Genomic DNA, 26,261 nt, shown 5'->3' on the forward strand with positions numbered 1-26,261 from the left:
AACTTTTCATTATTATTGTTGTTATTGTTGTTGTCATTGTTGATATTTTGTTTGACATGGGTACTATATTCACATGCTTCAGAAAGTAAACCAGTATAACTTAGTACAAATTGAAAAGGCTTGCTCCAGTTTTTGTCACTGTCAGCTTCCTTCCCTGCCCCCTTAAATAACCTCTTTTATGCATTTCTTGTGTCCAGATACAATTAAACACAAGTATATATTCTTCTCTATACAAAATGTAGCATACTCTATATACTATTCTGCACTTTGCTTTTTTCATTTTACAGTATATCCTCCTCTCTTTCTGTATTAGGACCTGGAATGGACCTGGAATATTTCCTTATTCATGTGTGTGTATGTTACATGTATGTATGTACGTATTTATTAGAGCTCCGGCGTGTTCTGTACCATGGTTTACTTAACCAGTCTCCATATTCATGGATATATTATTTGTTTCCATGCTATTATTACTGCAAACAGTGCTTCTTTGTATAACTCATATGTACAAGGTTGGGTAAATTCCCAAGGTCGTTGGGTTAAAAGATAAGTGCATTTATAATTTTTCAAAAATAATTTTTATCAAGATTGTAAATTGGTCTCCACTGGGCTCATACCATTTTGCATACATTGGCATGTATTTTTTTGCACTGCAGACAGCTCTCACCCCATCCTCCATACCATTTTTTGAGCTGCTGTCTTGGCAATGTGGAGGGAGTTGTACAAGTGGAGGAGATCCCATCTCATGTTTCCTAAGTTGTAGTGGGCAGTTCAAGTCTAGTGTTTTCCAACCTGAGTAGTAAGACACAGAGTTATACTGTGGTGTGCGACTAGGCATTCTGCCCATCCTGATCTACTCTTCTTCCTGTCTTGGGATCTGAGGATGGAATGGCTGGTTGTATTGTGTGCCTGATTTACCAAGTAGGTCTGGGGGACAGTCACTTACTCTGTACATAAAATATTATTGGCTGCTGTCTCCTTTTTTGGAAGTTATTTTTAAGAAGTTATATTCACTGTTTTTTGCAAAAGTTTTTCTTATTTATTGAAGATTTAGAATCCAGAGAATAGAATAAAAGCCATTTGGAATCCCATAACCGTAGTCAGTATTTTGATGAATATCCTCTCAATTTTATTTGCACATGCCCAACATAAATTGTGTTTATATACTGCATGATGTTTTATAACCTTTCCTTTGTTAGTGAATCATGAATATTGTTCCATCTTCCAATAATTATACATATATATATACACATGTATATATATACATAATTACATATATATATGTATATATACATATGTTATTATTTTTTTCAGTGTAGAATTCTGTTAGATGGCTTCACTGTGATTCTGTGTTCCTGGATGAATATTTAAGATTGTTTTGTTAGTCGTTCTAAATAACTTTGTGATGAAGACCCTTGTAGCTAAATCTTGTATATCATCGTTATTTGCTTAGAAGTAGAAAGAACTTCTGGGTCAAAGGACATTTACAGATTGCAGAACTCACGTGATGTTTATATTTCTAAATGAGAGTACTTGCTTTGTCGCATTTAATCAATTTGTGGATATTATAATTTTAAAAAATTTGCCAGTCTATTTGTAAAAAAATGGTAAATCTCTATTTTACTTCATAGATATTTGGTTATTAGTATATTTAAACTTTGTTTTTCATGTTGAGAATTCATGTTTTCTTTGTGGATTGCCTTGTCAAGCCCTTTGTCCATTTTATTATTGGTGTGTTTGTGTTTTTCTTTTTTCTTTTTTTAAAGCTATATGTTAAGAATATTAACTTTTTGTGATACATGGTACAAATATTTTTTTTCAGGTTGTTTGCATATATATTTAGGGTCTTTTTATACAGAAGTTTTATATTTTCATGTACTCATACCTATCAAACATTTCTTTTTTAAAATTTATTTATTTTAGGCTGTATTGCTTCTTCACTGCTGCACGCGGGCTTTCTCCAACTGTGGCGAGTGGGGGCTACTCTTTGTTGTGGTGTGCGGGCCTCGCATTGAGGTGGCCTCTCCTGTTGTGGAGCACGGGCTGTAGGCACATGGGCTTCAGTAGTTGTGGCTCGTGGGCTCAGTAGTTGTGGCTTATGGGCTCCAGAGCGCAGGCTCAGTAGTTGTGGCACACGGGCTCAGTTGCTCCATGGCATGTGGGATCCTCCCGGACCAGGGCTCGAACCTGTGTCCCCTGCATTGGCAGGCAGAGTCTTAACCACTGTGCCACCAGGGAAACCCCAAGGTTTCTACTTTTGATGTCATGTTGGAGAGACCTTTTGACTTCCCTAATTATATAAACATTTATCTCTATTTAGACTTAGTATTAGGTATATTTGATATTTTTAAATGACAGAACACATTTTAGTATGTGGTGTCAGATGAATGCTAGCTTTCTTAATATTTTTTCTAACTGGCTATCCAGTTGTCTCACCACAAAAAAAAATTATCATTCTTCCCATCGACTTGAAATCCATGTCTTTAAAACTTGTTCTGTTTTCTTAAACATACTTGAAGATTTATACTAAAACTCTATTAAAAAGACATTAGAGCTCTGGACTGTTTTCAGGCCATTGGTGCCAGGGTGATATTAAGCAGGTAGCTTAACCCTCTCTTTGACTCAATTTCTTCTGTGAAGTCAGGACTGACCTTCAGCCAGAGTTGTTAATGAGGATCTGATGAGGTAATGGATATAAATCATGAAGTTCTGTATAGAGAATAAGTGTTTATAATATTACTAATTAGGATGGGGCCAGGTATTCCTGAGGCTCTAGAGCCACACTTAAACTAGTAACACAGCATAATAAAAGGTTACATTTTGTGTTTGGGGCATATTAGAAAAACCAACAAAAGAGCTTCTCTGGCATTTGAGTAAATTCCCTAATGGGAACAAATAGAACCCTATCACTGAAATAAAAAAAAAAAATTTTTTTATCTTGATAGGGATTAAATACAGTAATTAATTTCCTTAATGATTAAACATAGAAAGCAAATGTAATGCTACACTTTTCACATTATGATATTCTTCATTTGGTCTTTTTCTTTCTTTTTAAAAAAATTAAGACAGTTACTTTACTTTGAACACGAAAGTGGTATAAGCGACTGTATAGACTCCATGATATGTTCTTCTCCCATTTGCTCCAACCCCAAGATAAAATTTTGGGAGAGGGGCTTCCCTGGTGGCACAGTGGTTGAGAGTCCGCCTGCCGATGCAGGGGACACGGGTTCGTGCGCCGGTCTGGGAAGATCCCACATGCCGCGGAGCGGCTGGGCCCGTGAGCCATGGCCGCTGAGCCTGCACATCCGGAACCTGTGCTCCGCAACGGGAGAGGCCACAACAGTGAGAGGCCCGCGTACCGCAAAAAAAAAAAAAAATTTGGGGAGAAAAAATGTATTATATTTGGTTAATTATGTTATCTACTATTACTTGTTCTAAGGCAGGCATGGCATTGACTGATATCTGGCTTAAGGTCTAAGAATCATATTCACATAGAGCATGCTAAGTGGTTGCATTTTGGGAAATGAAACTTCCATTTGGGTTACAGTTGAATGTGTGTGCAAATGAAGAGTTACTGAACCACTATTCTTGATTAATTAAAGAAGATGAATGTGATTTGCCTACATTTCCACAGTTCCTTCCATGTAAACATCAGTTTTGTTGTTCCTTTTACTGAAAAACATTCTGATGAAATAATCTTGCAAAGGAAAGATAATCTAGCTTTGAGTCTACAATAAAAATGCAAAAAGTAAACAATAGTCAATACTTAATTTTCTGCTCAGCTATGTTTAGGACCTTTACAAGTAGTGTATTAGTCTCTAGAGAGCACCACGGTGCTGCCTGTGCCAAAAATTTCATGTACTCTCCTTGAGCATCAAGATGGTCCACCCTGGTTCTCCAGCAGACACAGTGTGAAGCGGTGATAAGTTCCTGCAGGAAGTGTTAGCATGTCTTCTTTCCCCATGAAAGTCTGGATCCACTGTCCTCTTTATCTCTTACACCCAAATATCTGCTTCCCTCTAAGATGTATCAAATTTCATTATTCAGATGTTCTTCATAAAACATCTTAATCTTTTCTTCTAGTTTGGTAGTTTATTTGCATATAGTTATTCTGTTCATCCAGGAGTAATTTCTCTCTTTTTGGATTTTGTCTAATTCTGGATCATTCTCATATTTGTTAGCAACCTGTTTCCAGTAAAAGACACCAAGCTGATATAGTGGCTCTAGGCTGATGGGACTTCAGTTGATTGAGTTTCCACTGGTCCATATACCATATGTTCTCCACCTTCCCTGCCTCACCTGGAGAATTGCCTGCAAATCGTGGGGGATGGGGGTGTGTGTGGAGTGGGGCACTGATGAGACACAGCTCTTCATTTGGTCTTTAGATTCAGACATTGCCAATAAACTTACAGAGTCAGGTACATGGATTCATATTGGGGATTTGATAGTCACTGAGTTTGAGACCATAGGTAAGTCATTTCATGCCTCTGAGCTTTGGTTTCTTCATCTGTAAAATGAAGTGCCTTTGTAGGAGTTTGAATGTAATATCACAGTGCTGAGGCCTCTTTCCAGCACCAATTTCTTGGAAAGGAGGCCAGTTTTTTTACATTCCAACCAAGGGAAATTTGAAATAACTGTTAATTTACTTTACTTAATTTTTTTTGTCTCTAAAATACAAGCCAAATGATCTTCATTTTTACCTTTCACGTCTGATTTTTTTTTTTTTTTTTGGTGGTATGCGAGCCTCTCACTGTTGTGGCCTCTCCCGTTGTGGAGCACAGGTTCTGGACGCGCAGGCTCAGTGGCCATGGCTCACGGGCCTAGCCGCTCCACGGCATGTGGGATCTTCCCAGACCGGGACACGAACCCGTGTCCCCTGCGCGGCAGGCGGACTCTCAACCACTGCGCCACCAGGGAAGCCCTCATGTTTGATTATTAAGAGAGTAATAAGAATATAAGCCTCAGTGAAGCAGATAAACCTCAGATAAGTCAAATGAAAGAATTTCCAGTAATGTCATTGTGTTCTGTATTTAAAAGTGTTTCAAAGATTAGATCAGAAATAAATGAAAAAGAAATGAAGGAAACAGTAGCAAAGATCAATAAAACTAAAAGCTGGTTCTTTGAGAAGATAAAATTGATAAACCATTAGCCAGACTCATCAAGAAAAAAAGGGAGAAGACACAAATCAATAGAATTAGAAATGAAAAAGGAGAAGTAACAGCTGACACTGCAGAAATACAAAGGATCATGAGAGATTACTACAAGCAACTATATGCCAATAAAATGGACAACCTGGAAGAAATGGACAAGTTCTTAGAAAAGCACAACCTTCCGAGACTGAACCAGGAAGAAATGGAAAACATAAACAGACCAATCACAAGCACTGAAATTGAGACAGCGATTAAAAATCTTCCAACAATCAAAAGCCCAGGACCAGATGGCTTCACAGGCGAATTCTATCAAACATTTAGAGAAGAGCTAACACCTATCCTTCACAAACCCTTCCAAATTATAGCAGAGGGAGGAACACTCCCAAACTCATTCTGTGAGGCCACCATCTCCCTGATACCAAAACCAGACAAAGATGTCACAAAGAAAGAAAACTACAGGCCAATATCACTGTTGAACACAGAAGCAAAAATCCTCAACAAAATACTAGCAAACAGAATCCAACAGCACATTAAAAGGATCATACACCATGATCAAGTGGGGTTTACCCCAGGAATGCCAGCATCCTTCAATATACACAAATCAGTGTGATACACCATGTTAACAAATTGAATAAAAACCATATGATCAACTCAGTGGATGCAGAAAAAGCTTTCAACAAAATTCAACACCCATTTATGATAAAAACCCTCCAGAAACTAGGCATAGAGGGAACTTTTCTCAATGTAATAAAGGCCATATATGACAAATCCACAGTCAGTATCATCCTCAATGGTGAAAAACAAACCATTTCCACTAAGATCAGGAACTAAGACAAGGTTGCCCACTCTCACCACTGCTATTCAACACTGTTTTGGAAGTTTTAGCCACAGCAGTCAGAGAAGAAAAAGAAATAATAAAAGGAATCCAAATCAGAAAAGAAAAAGTAAAGCTGTCACTGTTTACAGATGATATGATACTATACATAGAGTATCCTAAAGATGCTACCAGAAAACTACTAGAGCTAATCAATGAATATGGTAGAGTAGCAGAATACAGAATTAATGCACAGAAATCTCTTGCATTCCTATACACTAATGATGAAAAATTTGAAAGAGAAATTAAGAGAACACTTGCATTTACCATTGCAACAAAAAGAATAAAATACCTAGGAATAAACCTACCTAAGGAGACAAAAGACCTGTATGCAGAAAATTATAAGATACTGATGAAAGAAATTAGAGATGATACAAACAGATGGAGAGATATACCGTGTTTTTGGATTGGAAGAATCAACATTGTGAAAATGACTATACTACCCAAAGCAATCTACAGATTCAATGCAATCCCTGTCAAACTACCAATGGCATTTTTCACAGAACTAGAACAAAAAATTTCACAATTTGTATGGAAACACAAAAGACCCCGAATAGCCAAAGCAATCTTGAGAAAGAAAAATGGAACTGGAGGAATCAGGCTCCTTGACTTCAGACTATACTACAAAGCTACAGTGATCAAGACAGTATGGTACTGACACAGAAACAGAAATATAGATCAGTGGAACAGGATAGAAAGCCCAGAGGTGAACCCATGCACATATGGTCACCTTATTTTTGCTAAAGGAGGCAAGAATATACAATGGAGAAAAGACAGCGTCTTCAATAAGTGGTGCTGGGAAAACTGGACAGCTACATGTAAAAGAATGAAATTAGAACACTCCCTAACACCATACACAAAAATAAACTCAAAATGGATTAAAGACCTAAATGTAAGGCCAGACACTATAAAACTCTTAGAGGAAAGCATAGGCAGAACACTCTGTGACATAAATCATAGCAAGATCCTTTTTGACCCACCTTCTAGAGAAAGGGAAATAAAAACAAAAATAAATGAGACCTAATGGAACTTAAAAGCTTTTGCACAGCAAAGGAAACCATAAACAAAACGAAAAGACAACCCTCAGAATGGGAGAAAATATTTGCAAATGAAGCAACTGACAAAGGATTAATCTCCAAAATTTACAAGCAGCTCATGCAGCTCAATATCAAAAAAAAACAAACAACCCAATCCAAAACTGGGCAGAAGACCTAAATAGACATTTCTCCAAAGAAGATATACAGATTGCCAACCAACACATGAAAAGATGCTCAATGTCACTAATCATTAGAGAAATGCAGCTCAAAACTACTATGAGGTATTACCTCACACCAGAGTGGCCATCATCAAAAGATCTCCAAACAGTAAATGCTGGAGAGGGTGTGGAGAAAAGGGAACCCTCTTGCACTGTTGGTGGGAATGTGAATTGGTACAGCCACTATGGAGAACAGTATGGAGATTCCTTAAAAAACTACAAATAGAGCTATCATATGACCCAGCAATCCCACTACTGGGCGTATACCCTGAGAAAACCATAATTCAAAGAGTCATGTACCACAATGTTCACTGCAGTTCTATTTACAATAGCCAGGACATGGAAGCAACCTAAGTGTCCATTGACAGATGACTGGGTAAAGAAGATGTGGCACATATGTACAATGGAATATTACTCAGCCATAAAAAGAAACGAAATTGAGTTATTTGTAGTGAGGTGGATGGACCTGTCATATGAGTCTGTCATACAGAGTGAAGTAAGTCATAAGTCAGAAAGGGAAAAACAAATACTGTATGCTAACACATATATGTGGAATCTAAAAAAAAAAAAAGTGCTTCTGAAGAACCTAGGGGCAGGACGGGGATAAAGACGCAAACCTACTAGAGAATGGACTTGAGGACACGGGGAGGGGGAAGGGTAAGCTGGGACAAAGTGAAAGCGTGGCATGGACATGTATACACTACCAAATGCAAAATTGATAGCTAGTGGGAAGCAGCCACATAGCACAGGGAGATCAGCTCGGTGCTTTGTGACCACCTGGGGGGGGTGGGATAGGGAGGGTGGGAGGGAGGGAGACACAAGAGGGAGGAGATATGGGCATATATATATATATATATATATATATATATATATGTATAGCTGATTTACTTTGTTATAAAGCAGAAACTAACACACCATTGTTAAGCAATTATACTCCAATAAAGACGTTAAAAAATAAAAAATGTTTCCATAGAGTTAAGGAATGATTTTTTTTTTTCAGATATGGATACAAGTTACAGTAAATCCTTGACTCTTTTGAACTCTTAGGGATGAATCATTTTGGGATAACCAAATTTTCCAGATGAGTGAGAATTTATCGTTATAATCGCCATATTTTAAAATTTTTAACTACTTTCATGAGAAAGTTTGAAAATGTATTTGCTGTATTCCTTTGCACTGAGTTAACTGAATACAATTTATTTTTCTTTATTAATCAGGTTCAGTTATGCACATAACTTATGCTAAGTACTGTGCTCGTAGCATGTTTTCAAGTATAAAGCCCTGGGTTTAAATTTAATTTTTTATCAATTATTGACTTTGTTGCCTTGTAACAGTAAATCCCTCTTAACCTCACTTTCCTAATTTTTTAAGAAATTGAGATTGAAAAGCTTGATATAAGGTAGATCTTCTCTAAAGTATTATTGTGATAGGGATGTCTTCCAGGGTCTATTGAGTTGTGTATATATACAACACACACAGTGTATTTGTTTCATACTAACTTAGCTTTGGACTAGAATTCTTGCTGTGTTTTCTATAGTTTTTCTGTCACTTTCCCTGTTTTCACTTCTTGAAGCCATCAGGGTGCCTCTAGGGCCTCTTCTCATAGGATTTACAGACTTCTTGGCATCTAGTCATTCTTATTTTATACACAACTCTAAGTGAAAAGGCCTGGCAATATGTAATGTTCATGAATATTTGTGTGAAATTTCTGCAGCATTTCTTTTTGTTGAACTCATATTTTATGTGTGTTCCAAAACAATGCAGCTTAGCACCATTAAAGCATAAAGAGTATGTTGCATACTGGTCTTTATTTAGAAAGGAATAGTATGGAGCCACCCAGTAGTGAGACACATAGTCTAAGTTGTTTTTCTTTTATTTCCTGACCCCCTTTTATTGACTTGTGTGGCATGCATACACTAGTGGTATAATACATCTGAGTTTCACAGTACAGATTGAAACCATGTGATTTTCTGTGAGGTGTTTTTGTTTTGTTATGGGTTTTTTTTGAATTTTATTTATTTATTTATACAGCAGGTTCTTGTTAGTTATCCATTTTATACATATTGGTGTACATAAGTCAATCCCAATCTCCCAATTCATCACACCACCACCTTGTTTTAAGCCTTGTTTGGGGATTATATCCTTGACCTTGACCTTATAGATTACACATCTACTATGTGCCCAACCCGTGTGAGTTGGATGGAATTATTCCCAGTTAAAGATGAGGAAACCAAGATTTGGAGAAATTAAGTAACTTTTTTATTTTAAATATGAGTAACTCTTGTCTGACTGCAAAGCTCATGCTTTTACCCGTAAACCATGCTATATGTTAGCTCTGAACTAGTGACTCCAAACTTCTGCAAACTGTGACGCTCTTGTGAACTTGGGGTGAAATTGGGGTGGGGTAGATGTTTGTACTTATTCCCTTTTCCTGTGTAATGAGCAGTAAGCTACCATTTTCTGTGCCCACCTGCATGGTCACTCTTAGAGGTGTGTGTGGTGCTCATATAGGTGTACATTCATGCAGAGAGCTATTGCTCACAGGATCATCTGGCATCCTCCTGCCTCTAGAAAAGAGGACCCATGGCAGCCAGATCAGTGAGCCATGGAACAAGGATATCTTTAGGGCAAAATATGTTATCCCCTTTCAGATAGTGATCTAAACACATGTGAGCCAACAGAGTCCCTATGAAAAGAATCCTGACTGGATCTTCAGCTTAGTTCAATTAATTTAATTATTAAATAAATATTCAGTTCATTATAACATTACATAAGAATGCCAGGGGAGGGCAAGTGCCCATGATTCTGTTCTGGAGTGCTAGGAAGGATGTCCTGAGATAGTATAGTCCTGCCATCTACTTCTGCCCCATCACATCCTTATGTAGACATAAAATATTATGAAGAGAGACTCCATGAGGAAGTGTTAGTTTTTCAGTTTCTCTTGCAATGAACTCTTAGTTTTAGCTGAGAAACATGCAAGTATAAGGTCTGGGTTGAGAAAGAGTTTACTTAATAGTTTCATTTAGAGCTAATACTGTTTTGGGCTTTAAAAATGGTTCTGGTGTTGAGAGAAGTAGAAAAGATAAATAGTTCTGGTGTTGAGGGAAGTAGAGCAATAAAATCAGGCTGGAACATGGCCATTAAGCCCAAACTAATCAGAACATCTGTGTGCCTTCATATAAGACTGATTGATGATCTTGGTCCAAGCCTTCACTTAGTTCATGTAATAACATGGAATCAAGGGTTCAAATATGTACAAGTGCTTCTGGATAATTTTTTATAACTAGGCTTAGTGTATAGGCCAGAGAAAGATTGTGCTCCTATCCCATTATTAGTGACTGGGCCAATAGTTGAAAAGAGCCTTTCTGTTATTAATGGAAAAACAGGCATAAAATCACACAGTGCATCTAAAAATTTTGATTAAAGTTGTTCTTTACTAAAGGGCCATTTCTATGTCTTTGTATAATTGAACTTAATTTTTTAAAAACTTTGAAATAATTATAGATTGGCAGGAAGTTGCAAATTTAGTACAGAGAGAGCCTGTGTTGTTTAGTTGAACTTTAACATAAGTGATGTGCTTTTCTCTTTAATTTTTAAAGGTTTTAGACTTAGGGAGAAACTTTCTAAGATGAAAGACACTCAGTGTTGGGTCTCTGAAACTTGTGAACTAGTTTTCTGAATAACTTCAGACACAATGAGAATAATGGCTGAAATCCAGATGGCTGTGGTCACAGCTGTGTCTGTGTCAGATACATGAAGTGGTTCCCTGGAAGCCAGAAGCACCTTTAGCAGGAGAAAAATGCTGTGGAGTTCTCTGGTCACTCCAACTTGAGCCTCTTGAGCCTTTAAGCTTCCTGTAAGTGCTTGGGATTTTGCAAATAGTACTAGTAGTTCTGGAGTTACAGTTGTCAAAGTAACAGGTGATGGCTGGAAGCCAGCTTGGCACCCAGTCAGCTCCCCAAATAGCTGAGGTTGCTCAACCTTCACAAGGTCCTGCAGACCAAACTGGGTCCTGCAGACCAAACCCTTCCCCCAACATTTTTAAAAAACAGTCATTTGAAGGATTTTCTCTAAAAGGCCTGAGCTGCTTCAGGCACTCAGGATGAGTTACAAATGCACGGCTTTATGTTCTTATTCATACCTATTTGATTTAACCGTATGAAATTGCCATTCTTGTAGGTTTAAAAAAAAAAAGTCCAATGTTGGAGGTTTTATACAGGTAAACCTAATGTTTTGTGCTGTCACACTGAAAATTCTTATGGTTGTGGAATAACATGTTTCCAGGGAACACATTGTCTCAACCTCCTTATTTATAAAGGAAATACAGCATTTACTGTTTGTAAGATTAACTAACTTAATCCTCTTAACAATCATGAGGTAGGTCCTAGTATTTTCCCTGCTTTTAAGATCACTGCTAGTGAGTAGTGGAGCTGGGTTCATACCCAGGCAGTCTAGTCATGAAGCTGTACTGCTTCTCAGCACTTCTATTTGGCTCCACCTCCCCAGACATACTTGTGAAAGTCCTGGGTGTCTGGGCAGCTGATGGGCAAGTACATAGGTGTCTCTTTTTGACTTCATGGGAAAAAAGAACTTAATTTTCCCCTGAAAATGAATTAAGTCTTCTACAGTACAAGAGTTTTTGAGACTTAACAAGGATACTTTTGCAGTCTTTAGGCCTCTGGAGTTGAGGGTAAGGGTAGAGACTTGTTGGCCCTAATAATGAAAGTATAGATGATTATTGTCTTGGGAGAGGAGGGCTAATGTTTGTTTGGTAGAATCCATTCCAGGCTTGAAATCCTGTAGTTCTCTAATAAACCCCTGCCTCTCCTCTGTGTTGCTTAATGTCTTTGATCTTAGACATGAAAGGAAAAGAAGTGACTCAGCTGCGAGGGAGTTTAATTTAGGAATTGCTCATTGGCCTCTTGCTTGCCTTGTCCCGTATTGATATTGGTGGAGCAAGGCTTGGGGCTAGGAGATTAGGCCCCATGGGAGCTGTGTGAAGTGGGGAGGGGAGGGGTGTGTCCTTGGACCATCTTCTTCTGGGGCAGCTGTCCTAGGTGTTGAGACACACACCTATTCTATTAGATCGGTTCTGGGATGGGGTCCTACTGGATCCTATCTAGTCACACTCAAGCCTTTCCTGATTTATTTGTATACCAGTTATGGTTCTGACATCTATTGAATAAAATTGTAAAGGCTCATACAGTGGTTTTCCAGGGACTTTCCCTTTTTTTCTCCCTTAGCATTAGAGATGAGCCATTGTGGTTGTAGGCTGTTCTGTCATCAACGTCTCAGGTATTCTATCAGAGCAGGAAAGGCTGGACAAGCAGCAAGTGACTGCCAGGGACCCAGATGACTTCCCATTCAGACTGAGTAGGAGGGAGACACCTGTTGTTGGAGACGTGGTTTAAAATGGACTATGATCAGTCTTCCTTGTTTCATCCTCTGATGAACAGAGGAAGGAAAAGCTTAGAAATATATTTTGTAAGTATTTTTAAGGTATTTTTCAACACCTTCCAAGTTTGGTGTTTTAGTTTGGTCACAGTGGTTATGAGATTGAAAACTAGTTTAATTTGTTTGGTGGTGTCCTCCCCCAAGATGTCAGCTGCGTGTGTATTCTCATTCCCATTTCTAGAGGGCAATCAAGGGAGAAGAAGCTCCCTCAATCCTGTTTTGGAATAAGGGAGAGGTGTATATCCCCATGGCTAGGATCTGATTGGTCTTCAGGTTGGTTTTCGTAAGTTGATTATCACTCTTCCTGCGAACTGCTATGGCCCTGGGGTCTCTGGATGGTCCTGCATGTGTCATTCATTCGTCTACTGAGTGCCTACTATGTTCTAAGCACTGACTGTGAGAAATAAGAATGAATAAACACAGCCTCAGCCCCTAGTTATAGTGTGGTGGGTGATATTTACACACAAAAAAGCAAGCTAAGGTTGTAATTAACATGTTTAACGGAATACTGTGGGAGCACAGAGAAGAGAGCGACTCTGGAGGACTTCACAGGAAGAGGAGGCATTTGAACTGGACTTTTAGAGAATGAACCAGAATTCTTCAGTTCTGATGGGAACTGCTCTCAGAAAAATCTCAGGAGGACAGAGCGTTAGGAACAGTCAGGGTTGAGGGGGCACTTTGGGGATCCATGATCCAAGGTCCGTACCCCTCTTGTTTTGTAACTGGAATGCCAAGCTATCCCTTTACTGTTTTTTTCTTTATTGTTCTATGAATTCATCTTCATCAATCACTGCAACTTCTATTTGCAATGATGCCAGGTACCGCCAATGAGAAAACCTAGTCTTTATTGCCTGGTTCCCCTGCTTGTGGCTGCCCCCACGTTTTGCTCTCCCCTTCTCAAAACAGCATCATATGTTGTGCCTTTGTGCCATTTATTGAGCAAGGACCAGACTGCAGGGCGTTTGAGCGATGCCTCTTCAGATCCCACTGAAACCCTTCCTCACTGATCTCAATTGGTGACCAGGAACAGAGGCTGCTTTTGGTCCTTTCCCATTTCTCCATAGGTTTTCTGGCTGCCTAAGATACTCTGTCCTTCCTGGGTTTTGGTCAGTGTTTTTCTTTCCTCTTGTTTAGGATTCCTGATAGTGTCTGGGTCACTTTCTTCCAGTTCCCCAGTTTCAAAGGTGAAGGTGAACCTGAGTTAGGCCCTTCGCTTTGTCTTGTTAGTGTGTTTGTATTACTGGAGAGTATCCATATTTATATAGTAATTGTACAGTCTGTATTGCCCCAAAATCCTAAAGAACAGATTTGAATGATTCAAAGTTAGTCACTTCAGTATGAGACAATGAGTCTAAAGGCAAACCAAGGATTCTTTGAAAGCAAAAACTTTAACTTGGAGCAGCATGTTTGGTGAAGCAAATAGTTTGGTTTTGTGGTACCAGAAAGAACACTGTTCTCTTTTTATACTCTCCATCCTACTGGGTTGTCAGAGACATGAGGATACTTTGAAGTGAATTCTGGCACCATAATTTTGTGGAGAGTCGCTGTGATAGAGAAGCATGAGAAGGAAGGGTGTCTGTCCAGTGTGTCCTTTGAATTTTTATTGAAGAGTGAGCATCAATCAGCATGTTGCCTTAGTGGATCATGAGGGGAGAGTGCAGGTGGGAGGTGGGTGATGACCCGGCTCATCGTGAAAGCACATGTGAAAGACCTTCTGGAATTCCGCTTTTAGGAGGTGTTGTGCAAGTCCCTCAGAAGTTTCTTTACTTCCCCTGGAAACGTGCAAGATAGGGATACATCGCTCTTTTAGAAGGATTACTCAGGGGCTGACAAATGTTGTACTTGTCAGTAGTTTTGCTGAGCTGGAGATTGGCCAGATTTGCTGTCTGGATGGTGGCCACTGTTATTTAAAACAGCTTCTTGAGACCAAGAATCTAGGAATTTAGACGTTCAAAGCACAGGGTGGGAGCCCTGTGTTCTCTCTCTTCCCAGACGAGGGAAGTGTTTTTACTGGCTGCGGAACTCTCAGTAAAATTGAACTTCTTTGCACCTGGGTTTACTCATCTGTAAAATGGGGATAATAATGTTACCCACCTTACAGGTAAAAGGCTTGGCATGGTTCCTGTATATATAGCTAACACTGATGTAGTGTTTGCTTATATTTATTTATTTTCCTCATTAATCTTTCTTATCTGAGATTTCTCTGAGGTTCTGTACTCATTTAGAAAACAACTCTTTCTATGGCTTTAGGCTCCATTGGCAGTGGCTTAAGAATTCTTACTGGGAGGAAGGAACTTTTGTTAGCGTAGTTTTTTTTTTCTTAATTTCCTTCCCTTGTCCTTGGAGAATGGTGCAGGGGACAGGGCAGTGCAGAGTCAGAAATCAGTGGGGAACAGAGATGTGTAGGCAGAGGCACCAGCCAGAGCTGCTTACTGCCTGGCACATTGCTGGGCGCTTGGGATTATTTGATGACACAATCAATGATTATTCCATTTTGCCAGTTTAAAAAATGCCATAGTGTTAGTATTAGGAGAAGTTGAACAAAGGCACATGAGAACTCTTTGTACTGTCCTTGCAGGTCTTCTGTAAATCTAAAATTATTTCAGAATAAGTTTTTAGAAATCAGGGGAAACAGAGAGTTGTTCAATGGTTATAGAATTTCATTCTTGCAAGATGAAAACAGTAATGTACACTTAGTTAACAGAACTGTAATGTACACTTAGTAATTGTTAAGAGGGTAAATTTATGTGCTTTTATTACAGTAAAAAGAAAAAAAAAGGCAAAAAAAAAGTTAAGAAAAGCACCAGCAACAAAACTGGCACGTAGCACCATGCCTGGCACACAATAGATACTTACTACATGCTTGTTGGAGACGAGTGATAGTATTGATAGTCTCTTGTTTGGATACCCCTGTTTTTTTAACCATTATCCTTTTTTTTTGGTACATTAAGGTTGCTTTCAATCTTTTGCTTTTATAAACAACATCTTGATTTAGCCTTATAGCTAAATTTCTGTGTGCATACAGTATGTTTTCTTGCGATATATTTCTGGGAGTCACATGGTTCCTATTTTTTAGGTCTTTTATTCCATTACCAGATTGCCTCCAGATAGTTTGTAACAGTCTGCCATTCCCCGCAGCAGTGCAGAGAACAGATTTTTGAATGGCAGAAATAGGAGATTGAGGTGCCAGGGGAGTAGCCCCTACACAGAAGAGGTGCCCTTTTCACACTAATGTTAAAGTTTGAGGGCCCCCTCTGAATGATGGCCTGAACTCCCAGAGCGTCATTCCCCAGGGCACAAGCAGTCAGTCTTGGGCCAAATAGCTAGTGCCCCACTGCCATGGTTAGGGTGGGCTGGATCGCTTTTACCCTGTGGTTGGGGACGGGGACTCAGATGACTGGCAGCCAAGGTAGACAGCTGACAGCTGCCCCGGGTGTACAGAACCTTACTGTTGACAGATAGGGGAACAGAAAGGGAGTACTTTTGCTTAGGCCCTCCTTCCCCTGGGAGCTGCAGTCTGCGGGAGTGGGGGAGAGTGGGGTGGGCAGGTAATACAGACCTAATTAGAAATTGCCTTCCTTCATGAATATTAGAGCTTGACAAAGACTTTGAGGGTATCTGGTACGGTAGATTTTGACTCCTTGGAAGTCAAGGAACCCATTTCAAATCCAGTCCCACATGGAACCTCAATGTACTAAAGAGATTAATTTTATAAATTCAGACTTGTAATATAACTTATAAGTATCACAACATTGACTTATGATAAAGACAAGAGAACAGTGAAGCTGATTTCATGAGCACTGAGTTTTGAGTTGGGTTCAGAGTGGCAGTCTCCATCATCTGCCAGTTTTACTACCCTGTTTACTTCTGAATTTAGCTTTGGTTGCAGTATGTAAAAATCTGATTCGTGTGGATAAATAATTGCAGGTAGTTTACTACTAACTTATAGTTTCTGGATACTCGTCAATTAATTAAATTGACCCAGAAGCCTGAAAGAAGAATAGAGGGAACTTTTATCACAAGGTAGAATCACAGTATTTTACAAATGCTTTCATTCTCTATGACACAGAGCAGGACAGATCCTAGTGCAACCTGTTAGGGATTCATTTGTTACGGCATAACTGACTGTTCCCTTGTGATTAGAGTATGGTCCCAGAAGATGTACCTGAGATTTGCCTGGCAATTAATTGAGCATGCTGCAAGTGTGCTTAGTAGTATACTTGCTTGAGCAATTTTAAGAGGGCAGACAAGTATAGGCCTGAATTTTAAAAAGAGTTCCAGCTTCCTTCAGAATCAATGACATATTTATAAACTGTTCAATATAAGCTCGGAATTGATGAAAAAATATTCTGAGGTCTGCAGAAAGAGAATATGAATTCATTGGTAATCTTCAGTGGGTTAAAATTTGCTATAAAATTTGAATTTGTGGGGGTTTATTATAATTTCAAAAATTGTTCAAATATATCTTAAAAATGAAATCTGAATACATTTTTTTCCTCAGTATATATAGCACACAGAACCTTTTGGTTCCTTAGAACAGAACTTGAAAATCCTTATCTGTTACATATTACAGCTTCACTTATTCTACAAATGATGAAATTGAGTCCTTCCTAGAGAGAGGAGGTGACTCTCCAAAAGTCACTCTGCAAGTTACTGGAAAGCTGAGAAGAGGGATTGCTTGGGTCTCTTTATGCTTCTTTCTCTGTGCTGTTTTATCTGCCTAACAGTTGGGACTCCCTGAGGGGTCAGAAACAGGGAGATATAAGTGGCCGCCTCCTTCAGTTTTGTGTGCATGTGTGTAGGCACATGAATGCATTCCTGTGCACTGACTCACACCAGATACCATGAGAGGTGGTAGCTTCAGGTACGAGGGTGAAGTGTATGAAGTTTGGGGTCCACAGACTGAGCTTGCCTTTCCTGGCCGTAGTCCTTGTTCTGACTCTTTCTCACCACCTTTTGCTGCATGAAAATGGAATGTTTTCAGAACTCTACTTTCAGGCATCTCTGCTCTGACAAGTGAGAGTAGCTAATCTGATAAACTAGTCTGAGTTAAAGGTGGGAGTGAGCTGACTGGCTCCTCCTCCCTGTTTTTGTATTATCATAAGCATCTCATGGAATAGAATGCTTTTTCCCCCAAGTGGCTGTTCTAGGGATGCGGGAGGGTGGGCAGATGTTCTTGATAGTCAGTGTCTTTCGTGCCCTTAAAATCCCATGATACAGAGACCCAACCTTGAGAAATAAGACTTCCCCTCCTCTGGGCTGCTACTGATCTCTATGTTGCATTTGTGAGAATGAGAAAACAGTGCCTTGTCTGGGTGGGGCAGTCCTGTGCTGGGGAGTGTGGCCTGGCTAGTAGAAGGCAGGCAGGATTTCAACCATCACTCCCTCACCTCAGCTGGGTGCTCTTGGCAGTGCACAACCTGCCCAGCCATATACTCTAATCCTGATTCTGCCTATTATCTTCCAGCCAAATACAGTGACTTTATTGTTTTGCACTGTACAGAGGACATACAGATTTGCTCATTGTGGGTGCTTAATAGATGTTTGGTTGACTGATAAATCAGAGTTGACCAGATACAGAAAATGGTACTTTGCAGGGTGATACTTGTCCTCATAGCAGCAATGCCCATCCACACATTAACTTAAGAATTCTATAGTTCACTCATTTATTAATTCACCAGATATTTCTTGAGCACTTACTGTGTAGAAGAAGGCAGGGTTGCAACAAATGTTTATTTAGCATTGATTATATGCCAGGCCCTGGGCTGGGTGCATAAGATACAGTGATGAGAAAGACAGAGGTGGTTCTTTCTCTCATCTTCCTGTGAAGGAGGTGGACCCCAAACAAATACACAGACCAATAAGTAATGGAATTCTAGGTTGTGATAAGTACTCTAAGGAAAATAAACAAGGGTGTGGTAAGGTGCAAATAGGAGTTGTGAGTAAGGGGAGAGAGCACTAGAGACCAGGCCTGGATGACAAGGATCTTCTTGAATAAGGTTGTCAGGGAATGTCCTTCTGAGACAAGCACACAATCAGACCCAGAGAATGGTAAGGAGCTGGTGGCAAAGAGCAGTCAAGGCAGCTTGGACAAAGGTGGGAAATACTTTGATTTATTTGAAGACCTCAAAATATGAACTTGGAGCATAATGTGAGACAAGGTCGGAGGCAGCACTGAGAGTAACAATAGCAAACACTTCTTTAGTCCGTACCATGTGCCAGGCACTGTGCTGAGTGCCTCCCCATATATTAGCTCTGTTAATGCTGATAACAGTCCTATGAAGTATATATTATTATCCTCATTTTACAGATGAAGAAACTGAGGCACAGAGGGCTAAATAACTTACCCAGGATTTCGCAGCTGGTAAATGGTAAGAGCAGGTATTCAAACACGAGCAGTCTGATTCTAGACTGTGCTCGGATTCACGATGTTATAGTGTCGATGGAGGCTGGATCATGTCAGGCCTCAGTTTCTTCATCAGTGAAATGGAACTAATACGGGAGATAATGTGTATAGAGTGGCCTATCAGGAGGTATTCATTAAGTGGACCTTATATCTAGTGGTGGTGGTGGTGTGGTGATAGTGGTAGTTAGTATTGTGAGAGGATACAGGAGTAAATAAGGGACTAAAGCTCTAGGGAAGGGACATGCATATTGATTACTGTGATGCAAGGAGGAGTGGGGTAAGGGCCCTGAAGAAAGTGCTATGAAGGGGACTTCCCTGGTGGCGCAGTGGTTGAGAGTCCACTTGCCAATGCAGGGGACACGGGTTTGATCCCTGGTCCAGGGAAATCCCACGTGCCGCGGAGCAACTAAGCCTGTGCGCCACAACTACTGAGCCTGTGCCCTAGAGCCCACGAGCCACAACTACTGAAGCCTGCATGCCTAGAGCCCGTGCTCCACAGCAAGAGAAGCCACAACAATGAGAAGCCCGTGCACCACAACGAAGAGTAGCCCCCGTTCGCTGCAACTAGAGAAAGCCTGTGCGCAGCAACGAAGACCCAACACAACCAAAAATAAATAAATAAATTTATTTAAAAAAGAAAAAGTTCTATGAAGGCTCTGAAGTGGGGTCAGTCCCTTCCAGCTGGAGAATGAGGAGAGGCTTGGGGGTGGGGGAAGAGGACCTCACTGTAGACCTTGAAAGATGGGCAGGACTGAAATATACAGAGCAGGTAAGAGGGACATTTCCTCTAAGCCACTGGGTGAGCAAAGATCTATCTAGTATTTGCCCAGAGGCTGAAAGTCAGGGTGTGGGGCAGCACGCTGGCCATTCCAAGGAGAGAAGCAGGAACCAGGTGTAGGCAGAGTGATGATGGGTTGGACTCGTTCTAGTCAGCTGAAGCTCTGGGTCTTTAATGCATCAGCGAATGTGGAGGCCTGGTGTCCGAAGCTTGGCTTAAAGATCTAATTTGGGACTACTCCAAATTGGAGTAGCCCAGAAGTCTCAGATTGGCTTCTGGCTGAGTCAGTAAGAGAGGAGGTTTTCATTTTGGCTTTTATTTAGCATGCTGTCTGGCTGTCCACCTAGATATGGACCTCCTGTGTCCACACAGATAAGTGCCACTCTAGTAGGAAGCTTTATTACCTGACTCTTCCAGACAGGTTGTTTTATAGGTGGTTGCAGACAAGTAACTAGCACAGACTTTGGAGCCAGGTAGAGCTGGACTGGAATTCAGGTTCTCTTACCAGCTTTTGACGTTGGGCCTTGTGTTTGGGCCTCAGTTAGCTTCCTGTGAAGTAGAGGTTTATAGCACCTCATATTGTTGTGTAAGGGTCAAATAAGCATTTAGCACTACATGCCTAAAGCACACAGTAAGTGTTCAGATGATTGTAGTGGAAGTTACTAGATTGCATGGTGTGGAAGGCTCTCAGTACCCACAGGAAGTCTGTTTGAGCCTACTAATTGCCTTCTCTCATATTTCTGAGGTTAGGAAGCCTAAACAGTTGGCAGGACTCATTGGAGCCATGTTGAGATGGATTTTAAAGCCATTCCCACACTCGGGATGTCATGTCGTTATGTGTATTTGCCGTCCTAGCGTTAGACTGTCATTATGGGGCAGGAACAATAGCATCCTTTAAAGCATTTTCCATTGTGAGTGGAATGTCAGCAGTTTACATTCCAGTCCAGTAGATGCCATCTTGCTATTGACTGAAAATATTGACTGTTTTTCTGCTATCTAAGAAGGAATAGAGAAGTCTTAGAAGAACTATCACTCAGTTCCTCAGACTTACTGAGCACTACTTAGGAGCTAAGCATAATTTTAAGCTCAGTACACGAAACACAAAGACAGTAAGACTCCACTTGGCCTCACAGCAGCACACACCTGGCTCAGTGATTTCTGTGGAGCTTTGCAGGTTGATGGTGGGGTGCGCACCTTTGGCACCTAAAGGGCGTGGCCAGGAATACTAAGAATCCTATCATGTCCATAGGGACAATACTATGCAAAAAAGAATTTTTCTGTAGCTTACACGACTTTCAAACCTCTATCCAGATATTCTTGAAGGGGAAAAAAACCTGTTTATAACTTTATGAGCCTAGAACCTGATTTCATTTTACATAGAGTACCTTATGCATCATTTTGGTATACCCTGAGTTTTCTAGGAATGCAACTACTATATAAATTGATATACTACACTATATAAATAGTATACTATTTTATTTTGTTTGGTACTTCATCAGCAGCTCTTCACCATTTTTAAAAATCATGTAACCAATATCGCTGTGCTTGTATTTGTGTCGCCAAGAACACTCCAGTGTCTGTCTGCATTTGTAGTTATTATATTCATGGTTCTTCTACTGCTGCAAGTATTAGACTACTTCATTATATCTGCTAGTGTACTTATGACAGAGCAATTACATATTGAAATACAGATTCTTATAAATTTCTTTAAATCCTCCTTCATGTGTAATTTGGATATTATATTGATTACTTTGAAATTTTGCATGTAAATAGTTTATATATTTTTTTATTTTCATTTCAGGGTAGTAAAGGGAACAATATAAAATATATGTTTAAAAAAGGGGGAGGGGAATGTTGAGCATCATTAGTCTAGTGCACTGGTTTCATATCAATCAGACCTGGCAAAGTGCAGAGAAGTTTGTAGGGAGGGTTTAAACTCTGCTTTAAGTCATGGTATGTGTAGCCTTGATTCTTCTTCTTCCTTTTTTTTTTTTTTTTTTTTTTCATTTTTTTGCAGTACACGGGCCTCTCACCGCTGTGGCCTCTCCCATTGCGGAGCAAAGGCTCCGGATGCGCAGGCTCAGCGGCCATGGCTCACGGGCCCAGCCGCTCCGTGGCATGTGGGATCCTCCCGGACCGGGGCACGAACCCGTGTCCCCTGCATCGGCGGGTGGACTGTCAACCGCTGCGCTACCAGGGAAGCCCCTTCTTCTTCCTTTTTATTTATTTCTTTTCTGTGTTGCGTGGCTTGCAGGACTCAGTTCCCCGACCAGGGATTGAACTTGGACCACGGCAGTGAAAGTCCGGAATCCTAACAACTAGGCCACAAGGGAACTCCTGTGGAGCCTTGATTCTAAACTCATTTGAATAAAGAGTTGTTTTTAGCTGACGGTTTGAAGTTCTAGAAAATGGGTGTATCTGAATGGATGTGAAGTGGTTGTAGTGGTTTAGTCCACAGTACCCTGCACCTGAGAATCTCAGCCCAAGGGACTCTAATTCTTGTCATATTCACCAGCCAGCCAATGGGAGTGGCCCGCTGTGATCTGAACCAAAGCAGTTTCAGAGCAGAGCGTTGTCAGCATGTTCTTTTAAAATGTTAAAGTTATCTGTTACTGTTCAAGGGTGAGTTTTGCATTTTCAAGCTTCCGCAATTCTAATTAAACGGTGTTGTGTAATTGCTTATGGTCTTTGTAGTTTATAATCAGCCAGGGTAATGAAGGGGTAATGAGAGTGGAAGTTAGAAAAGCAGAACTCTTCCCCTAAGGCCTTAAACAAATAGGTGTTAAGACCAGCTGAGTAGTGATCCTGGAAACATAATAAAATATTTAATAAAGTGCTAATTATATTAGGTGTCAGTCATTGGAGGCTGGAGTTGATGGAAATAGCTGGTGGAGGAGGAGGTTAGGTTGGGGTGGACCTCAAAGGGAGGAGAGTAGAATATAAAAAAGCTGTTAAGTATTTCTTACCCCGAAATTCCATGCTGCTGTTACCCAAGCAGTCACCTTGGCTTGTAGTTTGAATTTACATTCATAGTAATTAATAGATACCTTTAATTTACTACCTTATGTATGATTTCCTCTGTGCCTGGTCCTTGGTAACAGTTAGATGAAAGGGAATTGGTTATTACAGATGCAGAAACTTGAGCTTAGAAACTCAAGTGCCCAGGGCCACACAGCTCAGAAGTGGCAGGGCCAAGATTTGAGAGATGCCAAAACCATTCTTTAATGCCTTTCCATATCTTCATTCTGGAGATGGTGATCATGATTAAATTGTCTGCTCATCATTTTTTTCTACCCAGATTATAAAGCAGATCTCTGTTGGCCCAAGACTTGGAGATTTGTTTCAAGTTTTTGACATGTAATCTATGATTGTATTTAAATGAGGTATGGTTAGAAGATTCCAGCCCAGTTAGTAATTTAGCAACTTAAAGCATTTGACAAGCATGGTTAACCAAAAACCTAAATCATACTAAATGTTTGAAGTGGTGAAGGGTAGGGGAGATTTTTATATTGTTACTAGTCTGCTTTAAAAAATGTGTTTGTAAACTGAGAAGCCTAGGTGAGTGTATTTTTACTACTGATGTTAGTCTGGCTTTGGAAATTCCCTCATTGTGACTTATTGTAAGCTTGGCTCATAAACTGACAGGGGATTCCAGCCCTTATTGTATAATTAAAGGTGAGGATACAAAGTGAATTTGCATGCCCACAACTATTGTGAAGTTAGTTGTAGCTGCCAATGAAACTGTCAGGTCAATGAAAAAATCTTGTTTTTAAAATAGGGTGGTCTGGCTAGCTGTTCTCAAGTAGCTAACTGGGGAGGACATTTAATAGTTTTTTTTTTTCTTCTTAAAAATAGTTAAATAAGGAACTCAACAACACCTTTGGATGCTGAGGGAATTTTTGTCACTGAAGGGACTACTGAAATCTATATTTCTCAGGAAGGCTTACCAAATGTCTAAACATTTACGTGTAGAGAGAGGGTTGCAGGTCCCAGGCTGCACCATGTTATCTATGCAACTCTGTGATTTGAGGCCAGTTTCTTAGTCTCTCTTTTGACTCCATTAACTCCAGCTGTGTGGTAACTAGCAATTTCTGTTCTGAGGGCACATGTCAACAATTGTCTCCTTTAGTTGGGAATGGAATCTGGGGTCAAGCCCAAAAATGTAGGCTGTTTCAGTTTCCATCCTAGTGGCCCTTCTCCCCACCCCTGGGATTTCTATCCTGCCCTTCTCTTCCCCTGCCTGTCCAGGCTTCCGAGGTTCCCCTGACCACTTTGTGAGGGACAAGAAGGAAAGGTGAGGGGGGCAGACTGGATTGGATTTAGCCATAGAACTGTCACTGGGCCTGGTTCTGATTTTGGCTCCATCACTTCTTGTTCTTTTTGGAAATAGAAGGATCCACTCATTAGCGCTGTTGGGGATAGGGACAAGTGACAAGTAATAGCTTTTATTATATTCTGGCTTTCTTTAGCCGACACTTTCACAGGTGGAAGTGTTAACTCCAGCAATCCACAGTACAAAGGAGATACATAAAAAGGGAGAAGGAAGTTTAAGAATCATTTTTCTCATCTACATTGTTTACAAAAGATTGAACTACTCCCATAAGTAAAATCACAAGAGTTTCCAAGAGATTTTATTTTATTTGCTTGTTTTCTTATCCCCAGATCACACAGTAGTTTGGTGAGAAGAGCCCAGGTTTGCAGGCGCTAGCTTTACCACTTGCTAGCTGGATACCCTTGGGCAAGTCACTTAAATTTTCTGAACCCTTGTTTCTTCATCTGTGAAATGGATACAGTGGTGTCTGCCTTAAGGACTCTAGTGGATCACTGGGAATCAGCTAAGTTAACAGATTTGAAAGTGCTTTGTAAACTTCAATGCACTTTGAAACCAGAAGTGATATATAAGCCAGAAGGATAATGGTTATGGTTTCAGGTATCAGAAGTCTAGGTGGCTGTACATGGACAGGTGAGAAAATTATGGTGAGTTATGGTTTTCTCTTTGGGCAACTGACTGGATGTTCTACATTCTAAAGCCCAGAAATCCTCACTGGGTTTTTTTTTCCTAGTGCTGCTGTTCTGGGTTTTGGAGTGTGGCCAGAAACACATGCTACACTTATAAAGGGCTTTGACACTCTGTAATGTGGGATTACTGGCACCGGAAGACGAAATGATAAAGGAACATCTCATTATATTCACTATATATATTAGATGTGTGAGTTATGCACATTTATGAGTTACTTTAAAAAATGGAATCATTATAGAAATGAGCATGGGTTCAGCTTATTTTTTTCAGCTTTAGCAGTTTTCAGATTAAAAGTCACTGCATTTAACTGTCTTTAAAGCATAGCATTTATAAAAGGCTTTTAGAACTTAAACCCTGTGTGAAAGCACCTGAATTTGAAACTCTGTCTTTTAATTTTCCTACCAGTAGGATATTAGAGGCAGTTTTGCATTGGATGTGTCCCCGCGTACTGCTCTGACTCTTACTCAGTGAATCAGAAAGCAGAAACATATGCCTGCAACCCTGTTGACCTTCAGGGAGCCTCTTGGTCACTTATTCTGTCCATTTGTTTTACAGTGGGGAAAACTGATGTTAGGAGCTAGATTATGGCAGAGGCAGGATTAGAACTCACCCAGTCTGTGTCACAGTGACGACAGGGAGATAGACTCCACCAAGATTTGGTCACTGTGTTGGCTAAGAGGGCCCCCTCCTTCACCACTAGTTCATTCCATTTAAAATCACAGTTCATTTAGTTTAAGCCATTGTCCTCTGGTTTAGTCCTTTTCAGACTTGGAAATAAATTTCAAGAATTATCCTTTTATGCTTAAAAGGATATGCTTAAAAATTGTGCTTGATTTTATTTAACTAGTTATGATCACAATGAGTTTTACTTTCTATATGGGGCTACTTTTTATTAATCAGTTTAGTCAAAATTTGTCACTCTTCTTAGAACTTACGTCTTTTGATTTAATTTACTGTTTATCAACAAACATTTGGGTTCTTAATCTGTGCCAGGCCCTGTGCTAGGTAGGTGCTGGGAATAGGAAGGCATTCAGTGATGGAAGGACCTTGTATAAGAACTTGACTTCTCTTGAGAGAATCTAGAGTGCCACTCAGGCCCCATCCCACCCCATTTGTGTTTTTTTTTTTTTTTTAAACATCTTTATTGGAGTGTAATTGCTTTACATTGTTGTGTTAGTTTCTGCTGTATATAAAGTGAATATTTGTGTTTTATAGTAGATAATAGACAGCCAAAAGAAGGAAACAGTCATTAGGAAAAATAATGATTTTTTGAAAAAAAAAGAGTCTGTTCTCACCTAGCTAAGGAGACATAATTACCAGTAAATAG

General features: G+C 40.0%; 1 protein-coding gene across 3 annotated transcripts in view; it reads left to right on the plus strand.

Annotated features, from left to right (window-relative positions):
• Positions 1 to 26,261, plus strand: part of JAK1 (Janus kinase 1) — a 139,912-nt gene that overhangs the window by 23,066 nt on the left and 90,585 nt on the right. The gene's annotated exons all lie outside the window — the stretch shown is intronic.

The sequence above is a fragment of the Orcinus orca genome, chromosome 1, assembly GCF_937001465.1.
Source record: "Orcinus orca chromosome 1, mOrcOrc1.1, whole genome shotgun sequence".
NCBI classification, from domain to species: domain Eukaryota; kingdom Metazoa; phylum Chordata; class Mammalia; order Artiodactyla; family Delphinidae; genus Orcinus; species Orcinus orca.